Here is a 20,953-nt window from a genome sequence, read left to right as displayed (position 1 = left end):
AGATAACCGAATCAAGCAAAGTCAAGCGTGGCTGTTACTTAGATGGGTGACCGCTAAGCGATCCTGTCCTTGCAAGCAGCCCGGCTGCCCGGCCGTTGGTAGTGGTTCGGAGAAGTTACCTTTAAGTCGTTGGTCCCCAGGTTATATAGGTGTTAGAGATGGCTTCTTAGCCCTAACTTCTCCTGGTAAAAGCAGACATTTTTTTTTACTTTTACAAATATAATTATGAATACTTTTTATCAATCAGTTCCTAAACACATCATTATCTATTGTGTATTCGAATTTTATAGAGCACAAGTGACAAAATTGACAAAGGCGTACGTTCTTAACAAAATAGTGCAAATCCCATTTATTTGCGTTTTACTAATATTATCATATACTATACTATAACATTTATCGTATACGTTTAGTATTGACCTACGCATTTAGCATATTACAATTTTATTTTATAATGCTTAGGCATTGGAATTGTGCGTTTAATCGAGAGCCTACGATATATTCACTATACACTTCTTCCAACTGTTCATTCACCCATTTAATCGGCCGGGAACTGAGCACTACGTTGAAGATTCCTCCATTCTTTGCTGACACGCAGATAAACAATTTATTAGCAGTTAGTGCTATGACGAGGCGCTTCTTCTTTATTACACGTTCATGTCCTGTGTGACGTACAAATATTGTACCCGTGCGCTCATTGAAGGATACTACTCGCAAAGATGGCTAGAAGATTGAGCGACCCCTTCAATCACTGACAGAGTCAGTCCGTGTCATCCTTCGATAACATAAATATGAATTAATTCCACTACGATGTATAAATAGTAATATTTAACACCCTTTTTCTACGTAATGTATTGACACTTCCATTTAATATTATATAAAAAATAAATCTAAACAAAAAGTAATTGCCACAATGTCCACACTCTATGTGCACTACTCGTAACAATATGCTGTATAATATAATCAATATGCAACTAAAGAATATAATGGTAGTTAATCCATGTTCAGATTTATTTTAAAAGAAATAAATAACGTTATGCTGGTAAAATATTAATAACCATACTCTATTATATTTTTGAGTCAGTACAAGAGAGTGTAACCGGTTAGTAAGATAGTAACACTCTCTTGTCCTGACTCAAAAATATAATACAGTGCATTATTCCTTGCCGTTCAAGTGGGTGTCTAAGTGCGGGTAGTGTAACCATCTAGCTGCCTTTGTTGCTTGGGCCCAACCGTCTAAAATATCCCTCTTATATTTATATACATATTTTTACGTTCAGAATTGATCTTTACGAAAAATACAAACAAGCATTAATGTAACCCTAAGAATCGTGTGTTTCTTCGCTCAGCTCGTTATGACAAATTTTACGTTAACTTGATGAGTATAATTTCGTAACAGGCTCTAAGCAGTGACTAATGTGTCCGGATGTAATTACTAAACGATGTAAATGGCTACCGATGAGAGATAACGGCATTTTATCGACAGAAAGTTGTTTACTGAGGGCTATTTATAGGTGGCCAGAGGGTTTAAATATTTGGACTAAACTGATTCCAAGAGCAAGTCAGGATAGTCAATAAAGTTTGTTTTCACGACTGGCAGTAAAAGTTAACACATAATATTATTCCGATTGTTGTATACTTAACAAGCATTGGAACTGTGACTACTCATGGTACACCGCAATTAAAAAACTGAAGCCCAATTAAAGATACTGTAAGCCCAGTATGGTCAGACTAAGTAAACTGTTAATTAAAACATCTAAAAGGAACAAAGTAAGAAAATTAAAAAATACATTAAAGTATTAAAATATATAAATATAAAATATATATAAAATCGTATACCAGATGGAGGATACAACAAGTTGAAGTTTGTCTTGAATTTGACCTAATTTAAACATAGTAAATTGATCACTTTATAATACAAAATTTTCATAAACTAGCACATAATAAGGTTTGCGTGAAAAGAAGAGTGAACTGCAGCTATAGTTCGTTTTTTTAAGAAGATCCCTGACGGAACCGGGTCTCAGCGACCTCTCTCGCACGCTAAACATATCATTTCAAACGTCTGCCACATTATAATATACATACATATATATATATATATATATATATATATATATATATATATATATATAGTACATCGGAAACAATTTTTTTACTATTTCGGTAGTATTCACCCATGTATTAGAGGGAAAGAAAAATATGTTATATGTTTTTGCGGGTTGTGATATCTGAAATTACCCAAAGTTACCAACACTTCTTTGTTTATGTAGTGGAGAGGTCAATATAACACTTACCCCACATACGAAATACCATCTTGAAAAGTTTTGTTCGTGGAAGTGGCTAACGATATTGTTCACGGAATGTGTGTGTGTGTGTGTAGGTATTATCTTCGTTCCAATTTTATATTGAATCAATTATAAATTACAACATAGACATAGACAGAGAGAGAGCGCAAAGGAGAGAAAGAGGTCTGTGCAAGCATAATGCCACCCAGTGAGAAGGCTTCAGGGCTTCCGGTGGCGGCAGTACAAGTTTACTTCTGGCTTGTGACAGGTGGGAGATATTCTATCGTGCAGTCTCCGAGTGTTTATTTGAGAATTTCATATTTTAGTTAAAATAACAGTCCGATATTTAATGAGCATTTTTATTTGTGCTTTATTAAAGAGAGGAGGACGCCAATGCATAAATATTGTATTTTGTGAGGGGAAGGACGGATTAAAAAAAAGAATAATAACAAAATATTTCAAAAGGAAATTTTAGTTACGTGAGAAACATACTCAAAGCTTTTGTTCTTATTTTCATTATTCGAGATTTAAAACGGGGGTTACTTCATTTTTTACCTCGAATACAAATACAAACATTTAAATACATGAGCATACATTAGAATGAAATCAATTTTGGTATGGCCTTTACAAATTGGTAACAACTCCACACCACCCTATACAACATAGTCACCTTGCTATGTTACTAATATAACAATTACTGTAGAGTAATCTTCATTTTTTTCATACTGTACGATGTATGGAGTGAAATCTCAATATAAAGATGCTGATAAACAAAGCCGAGAACACATATAATCACGATTTCAGACCATCTTATCCATGAGATACTTTGTTATTATAAAAATTCAACAATTTAAACTGTACTTGTACATATTTGTATAGTTTCCATAAATGTTATACAGAGGTTAGGATTCTGGAAACCAGAACGCTCTTTCCGAATTCCAAAGACTGACAACCTCAATAACTCATAGTAAGTGGTATGTGCTAAAATTAAAATACGAGATGGAAAATACGTTATCTTGACGTCCGTTGCCGCAAACGTCTTCTTTATAACGTGGTTTCACAATTCAAGTGTACCCAATATCAGTATATGCTAGTTTAATGTCTCTAATCAAATGCAAAGACGACAAATAGTGTTGCTAATCTTACACAGTACATTTAAACTTGGCATTTTCCACCATGAATCATTACCATGCCAACAGCAACGATCTGTCGTCCAGCACTGACAATTTACAGTGTATTTACAAAGTGCTTATATAACGACAGTCAGCTGCTTCCTTATCAGTCTGTGTTTGTAAACATCAGGCGGCAAGTATCCATTCACAGCTGATTCAAACCAGCCTGCCTCCTTCAATCAAAATGGTTATTTCTCAATTCATCAGTTATTGATGGTGATCACTCATTATTATTCTATTCACAATTTCTGTACAACAGTCCTTCAAAATATGTGCCAAAATACGGACCACGACGTTCTCTCTTTACGTAATAGACAACTCCACAGTTTCCAGACAGTTGTAGAAAATTCTAGTTTCATATGAATTTAACATTACATATTGTGTTTTTCAAATGTGCGCAGTAAAATAAAAGTATTCTGTTGTTACAGAAAACCTATCTTGAACATTTTGTGGGACTCTTAGATGGAGGAAGAGGCCATACGGAAGAGCCAGTATGAATGTAGTCACTCCAAAAATGGTTTGTAAGATCTTAAAATATATATTTTGGTTTAACTTGTAAATATCTCAATTTTTGTTTTTAATTTTACTTGATATTTTAATAAAAAAAAATCATCAAAAACTTCCATTGGAATATAAAATTCTACACGTGCCAACGAAACATATATTAATTCCCTAACAATCATTACTGGTGAAAGTTATAAATGATTATATTTTAATTTTGGATTATGTGGGTTCTGGGTCAGTATGGTTCACTTGCAATCATTCTACTGCACATGACTGAATATTTTATTGTGACAATAAAATAAATATAACCTTCACGAACATTTCGGCAAACATAAACATATAAATCTGTTCTTTAAGAATGGGAGAAAACTTTAAATTCTCGTTGTATAACAAAAACATTTAATGCTGCATCAAGCTTTTTAGAGTTATTAAGGATACTTAGAGCCTTGTATATACATACTTAAAAATATATTATAGGTTTGTAAAATGATATTTCACTTCTTTTAGACTTATAACCAATAAATTATTGAACTGCTTTAATGAGTGTGTAACATCCACCAGTTCTGCAACTTCAAACTCATGAATACTTCCCAATTTAATTTGAAATTGGTAACTTACAATGCAATAGGGGCGAGCAGGTTCATATTCTTGGTTCGCAGTCCCGCTGATTCTTAACGGTAGTGAGAAACTGCGATAAAATAGCCGATTTTAAGAATCGTATCCATAATCGAGGCGGGTCTGTTCATAATCACACAAAAAAACAAACATTGTTAATTTATCAAACTTATAATATTCTTCTCTTTTCAATACTCCAATGTCTGTGTATTTGAGATATGCTAGTATTCAAATTAACGACTAAAGACGAGTCTAATAATAACGGCCAAGACTTAAGACACTAAAATATTAAAATGTATAAATCAAATTCTACAAAGCAAAAGGTGAACGAAAGATCGCGTAACAATTAGACACTGCACATAACACAGACGATTGCAGCACATACGAATACCCAACAAATCATGGCTTCACAAATACACACTGCACATAACACGGACGTTAGCAACATATACGAATACCCAACAAACAATCGCTTCACAAATAGACACTGCACATAACACGGACGATCGCAGCTTATACGAATACCCAACAAACGATGGCTTCACAAATAGACACTGCACATAACACGGACGATCGCAGCTTATACGAATACCCAACAAACGATGGCTTCACAAATAGACACTGCACATAAAACGGACGATCGCAGCACAAACGAATATCCAACAAACAATCGGTTCACAAATAGACACTGCACATAACACGGACTATCGCAGCTTATACGAATACCCAACAAACGATGGCTTCACAAATAGATACTGCACATAACACGGACGTTCGCAGCACAAACGAATACCCAACAAATGATGGCTTCACAAATAGACATTGCACATAACACGGACGATCGCAGCACAAACGAATATCCAACAAACAATCGGTTCACAAATAGACACTGCACATAACACGGACTATCGCAGCTTATACGAATACCCAACAAACGATGGCTTCACAAATAGATACTGCACATAACACGGACGTTCGCAACATATACGAATACCCAACAAACAATCGCTTCACAAATAGACACTGCACATAACACGGACGTTAGCAACATATACGAATATCCAACAAACAATCGGTTCACAAATAGACACTGCACATAACACGGACTATCGCAGCTTATACGAATACCCAACAAACGATGGCTTCACAAATAGATACTGCACATAACACGGACGTTCGCAACATATACGAATACCCAACAAACAATCGCTTCACAAATAGACACTGCACATAACACGGACGTTAGCAACATATACGAATATCCAACAAACAATCGCTTCACAAATATCCAAGAAAACGATCCTTTCACAAAGAAACACTGACATAGCACGGACGCGGACAATCGCAGCACTCGCGTATACCCAACAAACGATCGTGACAAAAGCAAAAACATCCTGGACACGAGACATAACATCGTAAAAACGCACGTGCAACTCGATGCGAAGCGAACTCAGTACATATATACGCTATTTAACTTTTAACGAACGATCGCCTTACAACGAATACGCACTTAAATGCATTACCAATAAATACGCTTTATTCCTCAAATAACACCCAACACTGCTACTGATTTATATACGATAAAACAACACTATAAAATAAATGAATTATTACGCCTGATGAATTATGGAGCGTTACGAGATTACATATTATTTTGTGAGATACGTGAAGTATATTTTATTATATATCAATATCCTATGGATGGATACATGACTCATAACCGGGATGTTAAATTTCCTGTATGCTACTTTTATTATCAATGAACTGTTAACCCTCTTAATATATACTGAACTCACAGTGGATATCAAGCTGGTAAACTATTTACACTCACATGGCACCATCGTTATCAGTAAAATAAAACAAAAGAAAATTGATATTAATTTTGCTACGTGTTTTTGAATTCAGATTACGTTCCAGTGATTTTTGTTCTATTGAGATTAGTAAGGTTTAATTATTTGTATTAATTTATGATAGTTCTGTACAACTCACTACAGTTACATAATGAACAAAATTTATGGCAACCTGCCATGATTGGGCAACATTTTCTACAAGTAGTCTTATTGGAAATATTTTTAATGACTTAATTAGTAAACAAAATTGCATTATTTTTTCTAAACATACAAAACATAGATGTATACACATTTTTAATAATATTGTTGTGTAAATCACAACCCAATTTTGATTGGTTGAATATACAAATTTTAAGAAATAAAAAGTGTCTTTAATATCTTATAAATTTAACTCCATAACTACCAAAACATATTCCTACCACTGCATAAAACAATTATTACAAGATCACATTTAAATTTTTTTTTGTGTCATAATGCCATCCATGTATGTTGAGCTGTGAAGCTTTATGATGTGTTTTAGTAACTAACTACACACTAATGCTTGAACTTAATGTAAGTATAACTGAATTATCATTTAAAGTGGCTATTAAATACACCTCTACACTCAAAAAATCAATAATTTTTAATGCATACTACTTTGAACCACTTAAAACCAATCTAGTCCTTAGATCACACAATTTGGCTGGTACATTCCAGTTCAGCATTTTTTGTTTGGAACTGTCTATTAATTGTCTGAAATCTTTTAAGGAGAAGAGTCTTCTTTAAAATTTAAAGCCAGAGTACAAGGGAATGGTTGAGGAAACTCAAAACTTTAAACGGGTTGACCCAGTGAGTGCTCAAATTAAAACCTTGATGAGGCAAAACAAAGCAAAACAATTTCTGACTACTATATTCAACAAAGCTAACACATACTCACCACCTTCTACTTAGGGTACTTTATTACTATATAAACAAAGGTAACTTCAACATTGATTGGACGTGTTGGATAAAGTCAATTTAGAAATTTCTAATTTTCACCATTACACTTCTTTTATTAAATGAGACCTTTAACAAGACCTTACTCATGGCCTTTAAAATGCAGTGTCACACAATGGGGTCAATGTTACAAATCTTTTACTTACTTAAGGGGGGTCGGCCAGGCCTATCTAGCCCATGTTAAATTCCTCTACTTAAGGTACATTTTTCTCAAAAAGTATAAAAGATAGGTACATCATTTTTGTGTTACTAGAAACTTTGGACATTTTTGCATAGTTTGTATGGATAAGTTCAAAAAATATATATATTTTGGATATTACAAATTTTTTTTCCAAACTACTTTTTTTCCAGGAATTTTTTGTATAAAATATTTTTTTTTTTAAATATAGGATTTAAAAATAAGGAATTTGCTTCATACACAATGTAAAGGAAGACCTATTAAACAAAATATTTAAAAAATTGTTCAGATATCTTCAATAGTTTTTTAGATAAATGTACCTTTGTGTTAAAAAACTAGATTTTCGGAAAAACGTGTTTAAAGCAAAAAATATATGATAATTAAAATTAGGCCAACCTCTAGTGCATTCCTGCCCCATAAATGGGGTTGTCTGGGTCCTCTAACTCTTCATATCTATCCTCTAGCCTTTTCTTTGCAATAGAAAGTTGTTTTCTGCACCTTTTCTCTATTTCTTGTTGCGCTTTTTCAGCTTTTTGAATTCGGCGTAGATCTTGCTGTTTAATCTCTTGCACACATCTAGAGCCAGGATTAATACCAAACTTTTCCAACACTTGGCACTTCACTATGTTGCCCCTGTTAAAAGTTGCCACAGCCTCATGCACACCTAGTTCTAAGGTGCTTTTCATTACAAAAGTTGTTTTCGGTACTCTCGACCATATCACACTATTTAGCGATTCGCTAGAATTCTGTGTCCCACCATGAAGGCATTTCCTAAGGAGTTCTTCATTAGACAAATCTCTGAAAATGGGTTTTATTTCATCCATAACAGACACTGGTAGGTGAGTATGGGCCTTAGAGTCATAGATTATCAGCATAACAGTACTATAACAAATAAAGGAACGCCTCATGCTCTCCTGGGACGAAAAAATGAGAAGACATGCATTTTGAAAAATATTCATAACGCGTTTAATAATCGACAGAAATTAAAAAGTGAAGTATGTTCTTAAAGCTAACGAAATTTGGAATTAAAAACAAAAATAAAAAAAAAATTTGAATTTTTTAACCCAATTTGGGGCCGACCCCCCTTACTTAAACTACTACGAACCCACATTTTTTGAGGAGGGGTAATTTTTTAGCAGTAACAACCCCATTATGTGATGAGTATAAAATTTAATGTAATATTTTTACCTGTCTGTTTGTTTTTCTGTCCACAGTATATGTCAAGAATTAATTAAGCCTGAAATTTTGCATGATGGTTTATTACTCTATCGGCAAGATCAAGAGTCTGTTGTTGAATATATACCCATACATAGGATTTATAGCTGAGCATTTCGGTGCCCATATTTCAGAGGAATAAATCAAAAAGGACTAAGCTACAGACTTGAAACTAAATATTGATACATCAATTCTACATAAACAACATGGAATTTAATGATGGTGCATGTCTCTTCATGGGATTTGGCTGAGCACCAGCAAAACCTATTACTCAAGAATCTGGTAGAATTTATCTTCTATTTGTATGTCTGTCTATCTGTTTAAAAATCAGTTAGTTTAAAAACAAGGCAGTCTAAAGGTTTAACCTAATAAAAACTTTAACATTTAACAATAGCTATTAATAATAAAGCTTATTTAAACGTTTGTCTGTGTGATGCATTATTTACATTTCAGCTTTAATTGCCATTGACTCTAAAGGTTTTACTATTTGCCAAACCATTACAAATGTGTATTTTGATGTGGTACTTCTCAGTTTGTAAAGTCATCTGGCATTCAAAGTGTCTAAAATATTTTGTTTGAAAAATTATAACGATTATAACTATTCTATAACTATAAATTATAGTAATATGTTTAATGGCAGATTTCCTACGACACTTATGTTAACAAAAGTGCTATAAATCAGTGATTTATTTTAAAGGGGTATGGTAACAATTGACATTTCAAGTTTTAAACAAAACTGCGAAAACAAAAAAACTACCCCTCCAAGATTTTTAGAAATCATTTAACACTTCCTGGACGAAATAAAACTTTATGTAAATAGTACCTTCATCATGAACTAAACGTAAAATTTAATTCTAAAAGTTCTACACTTTTAAATGTCACATTAAGAATAAAGGTAATGTTTCTGAAGAATTTGCATGTTGCAATGCTTTTATATACATATTTCATTGCAAAGTTGGCAGTGTTGAGTTGTTACAAAGGGAAAGTAAAGACAGATAAAATAAACACTTGGCCCTTCTAGAATAACACAAATTTACTTGTTACACTGCACTTTCATGTCATTATCTGGAAAACTTCATGAGGTAAGATTGTTACTAATGAACACTTGAATTAGAGCTAACTCTGAAAGACAACTTTTTTAAAATGTAGGCTACACTTTAGAAGAGTTCTTTAGCCAAATTGACATCATATTCATAAATGTTCTGATTGGGCGAATTTGTATTTAAAACTAATTAGATTTGTTTGGTTTTTTTACTGTATTTATCTTTATTTTTAACCTTCTGAGATTTATGATCTGGAATGCTATGAAACAAATACACTAAGCTACTGCATGTAATAAAAAAATAATAAAAAAAGGAAAACTAAGAACTGAAAGGTAGGCTACCGGAAGTGTCGTTTATAACTCACACATAATTTTGCATGACCTTTCTGAAACAGATGTGAGGCAGTTTAATCATGCCTACAGATTTAAAAATACAACCAATATTTGTTGTTGATTTTGTATATGGACCTGTTATTAAAACTGTATTATTTTTAACTTACAAGGATGCAACAAAACAACTTCAATGAAAAATTAAAAAATTTCCAGTCTCTTTATCTTGTTGGTTATTCCTGATAGAACTGTGATTCACGTTTCTGGTGGTTCGATTTAAATATTACTAAAACTTAAATAACTTGTGGAAAAATTTATTATTTGACATTTTTAACTGTTACCCTTAAATTACAACCCCACCAAAATTAGTGTAGACATAGAGTCAAATCCTTTATCAGAGAAAATTTCTGTATTCATTTCACCAAAAATAGGTTTTGTGTTCATGAAGTACAAATTGGCTCTCGTCTTTTTTTGTTTTCTTAGAACAAAAAGCTGAGAAAGCTCTCATTGCACTTAAGTTTTGCGCTGTTACCAGAGCCACAGGATATACAGGACGGGTAAGGTTGGGGTAGCGGTTGCCTTCTGTCGAGATCCACGATGAAGGATTTTAGACACTAATCTAAGTCATGTCTTTTTGAAAGAAGGGGAGGCCAGCTCTGAGGCAGCCTCTCCAAGCAAATCGGGCAGAGATGGCACGCCCTTATGTCTAGGCTAGCAACTGCCTTTAAAAGTTGGGAAGCCCCACTATCTCCAATAGTCATCCAATAGCAGTTGACTACACCTATCAATCAACGCTTGCACCCAAATATCACGGATGACATTTGAGGTTAGATTAGTGATATCCCGCTCCTGGACCTCTCCATAGGGTTGCCCAGAATGACACATAAGTTTTTGCTGTATCTAATGTAGGTTGAACTAGAAAGTATAAACCAGCCAGAAGTGAACCTTCGCAGGGTTGGCTCTCGCCTTCTAGAGCACATAATTCAATCGGCAATTTTGTAAAATTATAGTTAAAATGTAAATAATGCAAAATAAAAATATCTTATCAATTTTTTGTTAAAGTTTGTTGTTGAAGATGGAAGGTTTGACAGGATAACAGGATTTCGGACATTTGCGATTGTTATGGTTACAAAAGGTATAAGACAACGTTTTGAGGATTGAAATCTATCCTCTTCATCAGGTACCAGTGTGATTGTGTTTATCGTACTCGTAACTTGTGTTCGGGACTTGAATTTTCTGTAGTGAAAACACCTAGACTCCAAGCAGCTTTTGTGTGTGTTTGAACACTTTTCTTTCCCTTCTTTCTATTTTTTTATTTTTGTATCTACTAATACCACCCCCACCTGACCCTGGTTTTATTTTTGTAACCATAACGATGGCAAATGTCCGAAATCCTGTTATCTTATCAATGTTTGTCTAAATGGTCCTCCAACTTGTAAACATTATGATATTTTATACAAAACTATTAGTTTAGGCTATCATAATTTTGTTTGCCGCAATACGAAGAGCTAGAATTTCAATTTCCAATGGTGATATTGATCAGTCATTGCAACACAACAGCTCAACACAATAACCTCTAAAATTGTTGCAAACTTGTTATTGTTAGGAGGTACAATTAGACATTTAACCCTCAATGCAAAAGTCAGTTTTTACAGATGTCAGTGAGATGTGTAAGAAGAGCCAGCGTCCATATAATCGAGCACCTATGAAAAAAATCAACAAAGTCTAATGTTTGCAATATCGCTGTTTTTTGATAAGCCTATAATATAATTGAGTCTAAAAAGTTTATTTTTCAAGATAGTTAACTGAATTTTTGAAACTATGTACCATAATAGATGTGGGTAGGAACTATAACACCATCTACTGTGTGAGGAATGTTTTAACTGTGCATTTATTACATCAAAATAAAAAAGGAACACTTTTAAGTAAGTCAAATTTGATTACCGACATATAATTTTAAAATGCATGCACAATAAAATAAGATTTAAATTAGTTTAAACTATATTTCTATTAAAAAAAATTATAATAATTAAGTATTTTAATCCAAAAATTAATAAATTTATAACTTTTAATGTGGGCGTCTGTAAAAAGTAAATTTTACCTGGATCTTCTTGATACAATATAGGGCATAAACATTGACCTTTTTTGCAATGTCACCAAAAAAACTTTGTGACACTGGAAGAGTTAAAAATCTTCTTTCATATTAGGCCTATATTCCTATGATAATTTTAACGAAACGCTTTATTGCCACTGATCAAATCACCCATTATTTATAATGAAATAAAAAAACAATAAAATAATAACAGCCTAAAATGAACTATGGCAGAAAAAAAACTGACTAGAATGTACAGACTGCATAAAAGAAACAATACCAAGATATCAGCTGTGACAACAGTTTATGAAGCGTAGACCTTAACATATTTAGAACAATACACATAGGACTGGTTTTATTAGTAAACATAAAAAGCTAGTCTGGCAGAAAAAGCAATACCACCAGAAAGATACATTAAAATGCATAACAATAGAGAATAGACTAATAGCTGACATGAAAATTTGAAAGGATTTACATTGAAGAACATATCTAGAAACATAAATCATCCTGAACTTGTTCAGTTATCCTAGCAGATCAAGAATACAATAATCCAGTACCATACTGATAACTTCTTTTCGAGCCACTAAACAGCTATTGGTGTGTGTCACCACTAAAGGAACAGTCAGTGAACTACACAAGTACCAGAAGTAGCCTATTTATTTTTAAATCAGGTGTGATATATTTTCTTGATTTATAAAATAAATATACTTTTATTGTAACAGATTATGCTATCACTACAGCGAAATATAATTTTCATAAATAGCCTATTCATGTTTTGAGGGTACTACAGACTAAACAGTTATCATAAAATACAATTTTTTAATCTTTATGTTTTTCATGTTTTATATTTGTTTTGTAAAATTAATAGTCAGAGATTTTAGCTACCATAAAACCTATGACCAATCCATAATAGATCAAATTCATATATTTCTGTTTTGACATTAAAACGTTGAATAAAAGTGTCAACTGTCAAACTGTGAAAGTATTGGTCTGACAGTCACATATATAGCCTCTAAAATCAATTTATAGCTTGATGTTATTATTTTTATATGGCTTTAATTGATAATAAATCTGTAACTACAGTTTAAAAAGAAAATTCAATCAATACAAACATATAAGTAAATTGCGAGAACAACTCTTGACACTGAGTGTACAGGACCAGCTGATTTGGAAAGTGTCAATCTCGAACATATGAATTACAATAACAAGTTTATAAATTATTGTAATCGTACTCACCAAAACGGAATGTCAACTTTTAACTTCACTAAACACGAAATAATATGAACTGTCTGAATACATTGTTATAAAAACTGTGTCTCTTACGGCAGATGCTAGATCTGCTAACTCTTCACTGACACAAGGGACAGTCTAACCAAGGCCTAGCCAGGCACACATCTACACAAAGACCACTTAACACAGGACAGTCGTTGTTCAATGTAGCTGTTGCCAGGCAGAACATAGCTAGTCTGTTGCCAACAAAATAGCACGAAAATCCCTTCAAATGTGTACAGTTGTGACTTAGTACATTTAGTCGGTTTTAATTTGGCATCTTGATTCTTGATTATTCGTATAGTATTAAATGATTCAGTTCTATTTAATTGCAATATAATTTAAACTACGTGTTGATTTTATTATGTCTATTAAACCTTTCTCGTTTGATTCTGATATAACAGAACATCGTAGTAGTATGATTAGTCACAATAGTCTGTATAGTACTAAGTATAATAACCAAGTATTTAATGAAAGAGAAACCAGTTATTTATTATATCCTTGTACTGTGGGCCTTAGAATTAGTTTAAAAAATTAGGTCTGTACATTAATATTGTCTCAAAATGATTCATTAGGCTTAGCTTAATTAAAACTATAAATACTTTTAGTGAAGCTGTTATCACAATAGACTCAATAATACTATTTTGGAATTTGATTTTTGTTGCAATGTTTTATCGGATAATAAAGCAAAAATAATGACAAAATATATGTAAAGGATGGTGTACATATTTACGATTTCTAAAAACAAAAGTACGTAGCTAATAATACAATATAATTGACAATTTTTTATTATAATAGTTTTCCTTGTGTGCAACCCTTTTTAGTGTAACAACAAACCCAGTCACTACCAGATGACAAACATATATTTGTTGATAACCTGGGTCAATAAGACAAGCCTCGTAAATCAGCGAAATAGTTACATTTTCCAAAATAAAAAATCTCTCGTGGGGTTTCCCCATTACATGTAGGTGAAAAGTTCTTTTGAATTTATAGTATTACGTCATCCGCTCATATTTCCTTCTCCTCGATTTGCATTGGAGGTTTTCTTCTCCCCGTGCGGCGGCGGCGCTTCTCTTTTCGAATATTAAGTAATGAAGCTTTTCATAGAGTTGTGTAATCTACGGAAAAAGACATAGTGTCGGCAGTTACCATGTGTTTTAGAATAAAATTAACGTTTTAAAGTTTCCTATCGACGGTGGATGATTCGAAAGGATATCAGGATTACGGACATTTGCCATTGTTATATGTTACAAAAATGAACAGAACCAGCGCACCTCACAAACGCACGTTGCACGCACTCGAGAGACTCCCACCTGATGAAGAGGATATATTTCAATCCTAGAAACGTTTTGTTATATATTTTTATAACATATAACGTTGGCCAATATCAATAATGCAAAGTTAACACAGCTGATGCCATTTATTAAACATCATTTATCCACTTTAAAGGGTTTGTAGTGAAAAGGGTAACGCGTTTTGTTGATGTAAACAGATTTAAAACATTTGTTAAATAACTGGAAAGGTACATAATGGAATTCAATGGAATATGATGTTATTGTTTATGATGAATGAAATTTACAAACCTAAATTGTATTATTTTGCTTAAGATATGTAGAGTTTCCCACAAATCAATAATATTTAAAGGGGTCATAGGTTAGCTAATGACTAGTCCAACAACCAAACATGACCGTAGTAAAAGTTACTTAGTTTCTGAGATATCGATGCTTTCTTGAAAATTAAAAAAACTGCTACTCTACATTAATATTTCATGTACCATTGCTACAAATCTTATGAAAATTATAAACGAGTATAAGCCCCCACACTTTTCACATTAAAGTAAAAAGTATTTCTGGGTACTTGACGGTTTTGTTCTGCACAAGTTTTGGAGTACTAAAATTATTTTACTATTTCTAGTAGTGATGGTCCACACTGCCCAAGCTGTATATTCAACACGTAACATTCAATAACAGTAAATGTCAACTTACCCATAAAAAATGTTGAATTGTTGATTGTTTTGACTCCCATTAAATTAAATCCTGAATAAATCATGGGAATTTATCCTCCCACTACCTCCAGTAGGGTTCACTCCTGGCTAGTTTATACCTCACAGTTGAACATACACTGGATACAGCAAGCCTATGGATATCCAGGAACTGCACATCACTAACCAACCTCACATGTCAAAACATTGAGGGTGCAAGGGTAATCGTAGGTCTAGTCTACTATGAAGGATAACGATTGGAGTTGGATGCTCACTAAGTGTTAAGTTGCTAAACTAGACTTAAGGGTGTGTTAACCCTACCTGCTTTGACTGTAGAGGTTGGTACAGAACTTGACTCCCCTTCCTCTAAGGTGATAAGACTGGGAATATAATACCTGCAATACTTCTTCATGGATTTCGACAAAAGGTCCTTTTAGAACTGAGTGTAGTAGAGGTTTCTTAGCTTCTTGTCCTAAGAGGGGAAAAAACTTCCAATACTTTTCACTTATAACAAATACTTGTATTAAACTATGTACAGCTGTTAGACAGTTTGGAGGTGTGGTTTCTACGGAACAGATACTTATTAAAAAATAAAAAATGTACAGTAGGAAGATAAGAGGAATAATTATAATGGAAAGTGATAAAATAGAAGGATTAAATAGAGAGGTGCAATTTGGTAGTGGGGGAGTCTGGAAATAAGATCTTGCATGGGATAAGTGGGATTAAGTCTCCCCTTCCAACTTAAAATAATAAAGGAACATATTTTACTGATATTGTGTACAAATTTGAGAAACGTTTACTAATGGATCATGTTTATTTCTACAGCAAAAATCTATTTTTCATTTGTTTTTATTCTGACTCGTAACAAAAGAGGTATTAAAGTTTTAGTCTTTTATAGGGTCATTTTTATAGTTCTAAAATATTTTCTGTCATGTTACTTTTTATTTAACATCAATGTTTTAAAATGGGTACTATTTTTAAACAGGAAGTGATATCTTTATGTGACTTAAAAACCATCTTCATAATCCCTTAATATGCACCATATTTGAATTTGATAACTCAAGCTACTATAAATATACAATAATTCTTTCATCTGTAATATAATATATTGGAAGTCTAATAGAAAGCAAATATATGGCTAAACAGTGTGTCCATAAAATACTGAATAGATAAATAATCTGAATAATGACTGAATTTACTGTAAATAGTTACTTTTAGTGTCACCAGTCTTTAGCTTTAACAGCCATCTTGGATTTACTTTTAATATTTTAAATACAAATAGGGTTACGTGACATATCATTCACAATTTTTATTCTGAGTACAATGGTAAAAACTGTTGTTCAATGTCTCAATACATTAAAAATTGTACAAAATGCAACATTTAAATGTATAATTTCTACTATCCAGAGTTGAGTTATTAAACAAAGTTTCTTCTGTAATATCAAACTTGCATTTTTTATAGAAATGCTTAAATAAAGTACGAAAACTATGGAAATGTAAAGGTATTCCTTATTAATGTAGGGTGAGAAAGGCTGATTGAAAATGAACATTGAGTTAATTCCAATTGTGCACCTGATGAGACGATGAGAATACCTTTACACATAAATTACATCATATTTTGTAGTCTAAGTGTCTCTGATGTTGAAATGATTTAGAGTTCCATTTGAACTTCTTCTTCGCCTTTTTTGGGTCTCTTCAAATGAACACGATCACATTCTAGGAGTCAAATCTGTGACAACGTCAGATTCTAAAATACAGACCTACAACAACCTCTCGATGAACTGGAGCTAACTCAACATGCTCGTATTCATTATTTTCAAACCAATGAGTGTTTTAATTCAATTAATTAATTTTTTAACAATAATATATATTTAATTTCTCCTTTAGTTAGATATAATTTAAATGTTGTTAAATCTCAAGTTTTTGTACATAATAAAGCCATTTAAAAAAACTCTAAAGGAATTGCACAAATTTGAAATCAACAATTATGCAGTTTAATTGTTGTTTGTAAATAAAAAAAAAACAGCATATTGTGGTTCAACAATGGAAAAAAAACTTTTTAAGAAACTTCAGGAAGTAGATGATTTTTCTTGGAAGTTAAATTTAATTTGTCCTATCAGAAACATTGATAAGTGAGTTCCTGTTATCCCAGATTCATACTAAACATCTAATTGTAGCGCATATTTTAATGCATCATCAATTCTATTATTGGGTCAACCAATAACCCAATTAAGAGTTCATTGATTTTATTGAGGTACTTACTAATACATTGATAATAAGTTTCATGTTTCAGAAGCTATGAGCCGTGATAACTCAAATCTAAATGATAAAAATTGTTAAGCTTAATTATTTGAAAGTTGTATTAAAAATATACTTGAGATATTGAACAATGGCTTTGACCTTTGAACTCAGCATAAAAAATAATTTAAATTGATCCCATTTACATTTGAATTAGTAAACCTAAATAAAAGATGGCTGCAAAAACTCAAAACTGGCCAAATTAATAGGTAATTCTAAGTCATTATTAAGATATTTCATATTTTCCATACTTATGAACACACTGTATATGACAAATCAATCATCAGGTGAAGTTTTTACAATAATGTTATGGATACCCCATATAGAAGGGCACAGGAACACATCTATAAAATTAAAAGAATGGTTATTGCTTCATGGAGAATGGATAGAATTCCAGAACCTATTCAACTGTTCCAAAAGCATTTATACTAATTGCTTCCTTGGCCCTATTGTCAGGTACCTGTAATTATCACAAAATATTCTGTTTCATATGATCCTTATTTAACATGTATTTATTGAATTACTACTCAATACAGTAAAAAATAGGTTTCAGAACTTATTGCCTGTATGTTTCTGCCCACCATAACCAAAAGTATTTGGTTAAAAGCGGCCAGATGTCATGTTAGTTTGAATGTAACATCAGTATAGGAGCCAATAATCTGGCTTGACATGGTTAAACTTTGAATTTCTAGGCAATTCCATGAGCAGTTCTGGAAGCGTATTTATTAGGAAATCATTGTACACTGCTCCAGTTAATGTACCTTCAAACAAATGAGGATCAACAATGACATTTCTGATTATACCATGCCACATGGTCTCCAGGTCCAGTACCTTTGATTGTCAACCCATCCAGTGAGGATTTCCCTTTACCTATAGGCAAAAGTTCATCCAATACAGGTAATCTCTCTCCGATAGTTCCTGATGCAGGGACATCCTACAAGGGTGCATTTTATGAACATTCAGTATCCTGAAAATAAATGCAGGACTTAGCCCAGTCAGAAAAAAATTTGGCGGATTGAGTCATGAGGATTTTGTAAATCAGCTGCTATGATCTCAGAACCCTTCTAACTCGTAACTGGTCTTTTAATTTGTTTGGATTTATTGTGATGAGGTTGCACTCGATCAGTTTCTCTTACCCAAACTGCTAGAATATTTTCTGTGTGAGATGCTCATGGTCAGAATATCACTCTGTGTATATAAGAGAGCAGCACCTGTAAAGTTCTCCCAACCTCCCAAAACCATAAGCATATGAAACTCTCACTTCAGCATTTGTGAAATTCATTTCCAAACCAAATGTATGTACCTTGTTTTATATAAGTATAACAAGTGACTTATAGTATAAAATTAAAACTCATTCAGCATAGTATAAGTGAGACACATTTAGTCCACTTTGACACAGTAACAGGACTGAATGTGTCTCGCACACTAACTGGTAACCAATAAGAGATGACATGGCAAAACCAACTATTGGTATTCCCAGGATTTCCTAATGGGTTTTGGTCAGACAAAAATACGTAATAAATGCTATATTAACCATGTTTGTTGTTTATTGTAATAAATTGTTTTATGATTTCGTGTCAAAAGTTCTCAAAATAACTAGTGAGAGAATGTTTTATTTGCCTTACAATAACTTTAAATGTAACTCAAACTGTAGGGGTTTTATAAAACAATTCAAATTTTAATTGGCCACCAAATTTGATAAACATTATAGACCTCTAGTTTGTGCCATTCTTCTTCTTTTTATAATACCTTTAAAATGAGGTGTCACTTGCTAGGGGTTTCTATTTAAAATTTTGACTGAGGGAGTCAAAAATGTTCATACTTGGTTAAATAAACATCCCCCATGGTAAATCACTCCTTCTTTATTCATAAGAAAGTTAATAGGAGGGGTTGGGACTTTTAAGACACCCAGTATGTATACTAGTACAACTTGGTACATCATTACTCCACCTATAAATCTACTTTTTGAAGTAACTACCATTTTTGTGATGTCAAAGGGATGCAAGGAGTCAGAAGAGAATCTTAAATAAGAGCATAGGTCGAGTATTTAATCAAATTAGAGGTCTTTATTAATAGAGTACAATGCCGCAAATCCGACCTCAAAGGGTTCACTCTTTAAAAAATTACGGTGGTTTAAAGTTTGAAACATTTACAATATAGGTCCTGTTCTAGATGGTTTAATATTCTTGTCATGGCTCAAGTTGTGATAGTTACATATAGTAAATGAATACTGGACTTATGAAATAGTTTTTAATGTAGTTAGTAATCCTTCATATAAAACAACTCTTGTTAAGTCTCATTTCATTTGCAAAATTCAGATGGTCATAAAAGGACTTTTTTTAATCCTCTCAGGGAACAGAACTTAGCTACGTTACGAAGGGCATAGATGTCTGAGGTGAGTTTAGCACAAAGATTATCAACATGGTCTCCAGCGTAGTCATGGAAAAAGCATTCCCAGAAAAATGTTGACACACATAAAGGTTTATGATTTTTTATTTGAACTGGTTTGTTTTTATATTAATTTCAGTGAAATATTGAACGCATGCATTCAGTTCTATTTACGAGGAAATGTCCAATCCCTGTGCCGATTTCCTTATTAAAAAAAAAAATAGAAGAAAAATAGAGAAGTCTTATTATCAGCATATTAGTTTTTTAATGCTGGATTACTGAATTAATGATAATATAAAATTTCTGTATTGCCAGGATAATGTAAAACAATTGTACAACATCCATCAATACTAAACAAAAAGTATACTTTAAAAATGTAAAACTTATTGAAATGTCAGCCTCTGCATTTAATGAGAAATTGGTGTAGTACTCTATAAATTTGTCCACACTGTTTTAGATGAGCCGCTTTGAAAGCGATCTGCGTGAAGATTTTTTTTGCACAGAGGGAGGGAGGAAGAGCTCGACCACGCCTACCGCCACCCTCTCTTTCACTGCTTGATCTATTTCCTTACAAAACACAAGTGAGAACCGAGTGCTTTACTTCCCTGCGTTGGTGTTTTGGAGCATCATGCTATGTTTAGTTATTCTCGTTGTTATGGAATAACAAATATTATTATTTATGTTAAGAATAGTACATTGTATCTATTTAATATGTTAGTTTAATAAAGAAGTATTTTTTACAAATGTTTATTGTTAACAGCT

At 32.7% G+C, this 20,953-nt stretch overlaps 1 protein-coding gene across 3 annotated transcripts in view; it reads right to left on the bottom strand.

The window, feature by feature from the left end:
• LOC124369573 (protein FAM214A) overlaps nt 1-13,700 on the bottom strand; it is a 117,987-nt gene extending 104,287 nt beyond the window's left edge. For all 3 annotated transcript variants that reach the window (XM_046827604.1, XM_046827603.1, XM_046827602.1), the window contains exon 1: nt 13,492-13,700. The gene's annotated coding sequence lies outside the window, so the exon portion shown is untranslated. The remainder of the gene's footprint in view (nt 1-13,491) is intronic.
• Nucleotides 13,701-20,953: the final 7,253 nt, after the last annotated feature.

Source organism: Homalodisca vitripennis, chromosome X (assembly GCF_021130785.1).
Source record: "Homalodisca vitripennis isolate AUS2020 chromosome X, UT_GWSS_2.1, whole genome shotgun sequence".
Lineage (NCBI taxonomy): Eukaryota > Metazoa > Arthropoda > Insecta > Hemiptera > Cicadellidae > Homalodisca > Homalodisca vitripennis.
The sequence above is the reverse complement of the archived record's forward strand: the minus strand, read 5'-3'. Positions and strand labels throughout refer to the sequence as shown.